We start from the raw sequence: 2,724 nt of genomic DNA, 5'->3' as shown, positions 1-2,724 counted from the left end.
AGCACCTCCAAAGGTGCCGAGTTCGGCCACATGCGACCGTCGGCGAGCTTACGCAACAGCCCCGCCCCCGCCCTGACACACTGTAAAGGTCCCACATGGGACCTTTGAAGGCACCAGTCGAAGTAGGCATAGGCAAGGCCCCAAAGCAGACCTTTTTCACCTCCAGAGGTCCCGAATTGGCAACTGTAAAGGCACCACTAGTAAAGGGTCCGCGCGCAGCACCATTCGAGCCAAAACAGTGTACTCCTATGTAGTGCACATTTCTTTGGCTTACATTAAAAATATTTTTGTCTGGTAGAAGATGGATTTTTTGACTTGTGTTGTGATTGAGTATGTCACCTGCCGTTTGAAATTTCTTTTCATTTTTTTTCCACATATTTGAGAAGGTCATAGTCACGATTTTTGATTGTTTAAAAAGGGGTTTACAGCTTTCAAATCTTGATATGCTTTGTAGATATTTCTGAGAGCCTTCTTTTGAAGTTTAAAAACGTCCTACATCGTGGTGGAGTTGCCCCAGATGAGGCTACCATAACTTAGATGAGAGTGGAACATTGCATGATAGGCTAGTGTGGCTGTTTTAACGTTTGTGAGCTCTCGAATTCTTCTAATGCCATAAATTGAGGAGTTTAGTTTAGGTATGATATATTCTGCATGCTTGTTCCATCTTAAAAACTGGTCGATGTGAACACCCCAAAATTTTGTGCGTGTCACTCTTTGGTCCTTGTATATAATTTTATCTTAAATCACCACATTCTCATTGGTTCCAAATTGCACAATGTTGGTCTCTGATTCATTCAATAGAGGAGAGAGGGGGAAGAGCGAGATAGAGAGGGGGAGAGGTAACAAATATTGATAGTATTGGTTGCCGGGATTAATCACATTGATATCGAGTAGATTTATCAGCTTATCACAAAAGATAAGGAGTGAGCTTTGATTTTAAACTATACAGTGACTTGCAGACTTGCATGTCGTAATCGGTACCTCAGAGAGAGAACCGCTTAGTCGTCCGAGGCCCCCCCCCCCCCCTTGAAGCAACCATTGACAGTAAATTTGTATCAAAATACGGAGGTATACAAGTAATTGTATAAAGCTGTATAAAGGTATCTGTATTACATTTGGTAAAACTGTATTACATTGTCAGTATAACTTTTAGTAAAATATTATACAGTATATACTTGAGCGTTTCAATAAAGAAGCGGCCTTAATCGTTTTCAGCAAATATGTTTTCCAAATCATTTTTTTGTCCCGAACACGATAGTGGTTGTTTCACTTCCCTATGAGGAGCCGTTTAAAAGTTATGCTGCATTTAAGAACTCAATCACATTTTGCCTTCATTTAGGGGAGTGGCCAGTAACTTTATTAGTCCTTGAATGAATGTATGTGCCTGTATAAATTCTTATGTACGGAAGGTGACATTTATTCTCGCACTGCAAAATGCTTGCAAAGAACAGGTTCGTATTGCAAACTATTTTCTTTGCAGCTTGCAAAGAATTTTCAAGCATCGTAATACGAACTAGTTCTTCGCAAGCTTACAAACAATTTCTTTGCAATGCAAACACATTGTTTGCAAGGATTCTGCCAGCTTGCAAAGAACTTCTTTGCAATACGAACTAATTCTTTGCAATACAATGCTCACAAATTCTTTGCAACGTTGCAAAGAATATAGTTTGCAAGCATTTTACAGTGCGTGTATGTGGCTGTATATACATGCGCGAGGTACAACGATCCTCTGATATATCGGGGCCTACTCTGAAAACTCAACATTGCACATTGTATGCATGCATTGTATGCATGGGGTTCAAATTGATCGAACTTGGCTTACACTACCGACATTCTCGAGAGGCGGACCATTACGGCAGTGCACTCTCATTTCCCTATGGATGTGCAATCCGTATGTTATGGAGAATTTTGTGCTAACATATTATGGATCACAAATTATCCATAATATGGATAAAATCGTCCGTATTACAGACAATTTGATCCATATTACAGACATGCCCTTCTTCGTAAGGTATAGACCTTTCGTCCATACCCTACGGATGAAGGCATGTCTGTAATATGGATCAAATTGTCTGTAATACGGACAATTTTATCCATATTATGGATAATTTGTGATCCATAATATGTTAGCACAAAATTCACCGTAAGCGTGTCCATAAGGAAATGAGAGTGTGAACCCCATCACATAGTAGCTCGTTTGAAAGCTTTTTGCACGAGGAATCTGGAAATACTACCCACTCTCCGATGTTATCCGTCTGAAAGGAAATATTAGCCAAAAACCTAAACGTGATCATTGCTGCTTTTTCAGCATACACTGTTGCGCAACCGTGGGGACGCCGCCTGGCATCGACGTAGCTGAGCGGTGTGGGCCCCTGCGGCCGCTCCAGGTCGTCAGGAACGATATCCGGGTGGGCTAACCCAGTGAGAGGCTTCGACCCGGCGTTCCAGACCAGGGAGGGGAGCCTTTGAGGGGGTCCACCCAGCGCCTCATCTGTGCAGTCGAAGGCGGGGCGGCGGGGCAGGCGTCCTGGTCGAGGCGAGGGGTAACGGGAGGGTTCGGCCGTATGCAGCCAGGTAACCGCAGCAGCGTGCAGTAATGCAGGGGCAGCCACCCCTAACGGGATGGGCATGCCTAACGGACCATCACTGCCTACGCGTTTGGAGTATCGCGGAAGCGGGATCAGTGAACTGCCATGCATTAATTACTCTGGTCAGCCCCCCCCC

Source organism: Frankliniella occidentalis, unplaced genomic scaffold (genome assembly GCF_000697945.3).
Source record: "Frankliniella occidentalis isolate FOCC.00 unplaced genomic scaffold, Focc_3.1 Scaffold25, whole genome shotgun sequence".
Lineage (NCBI taxonomy): Eukaryota > Metazoa > Arthropoda > Insecta > Thysanoptera > Thripidae > Frankliniella > Frankliniella occidentalis.
This window is presented reverse-complemented; position numbering follows the sequence as displayed.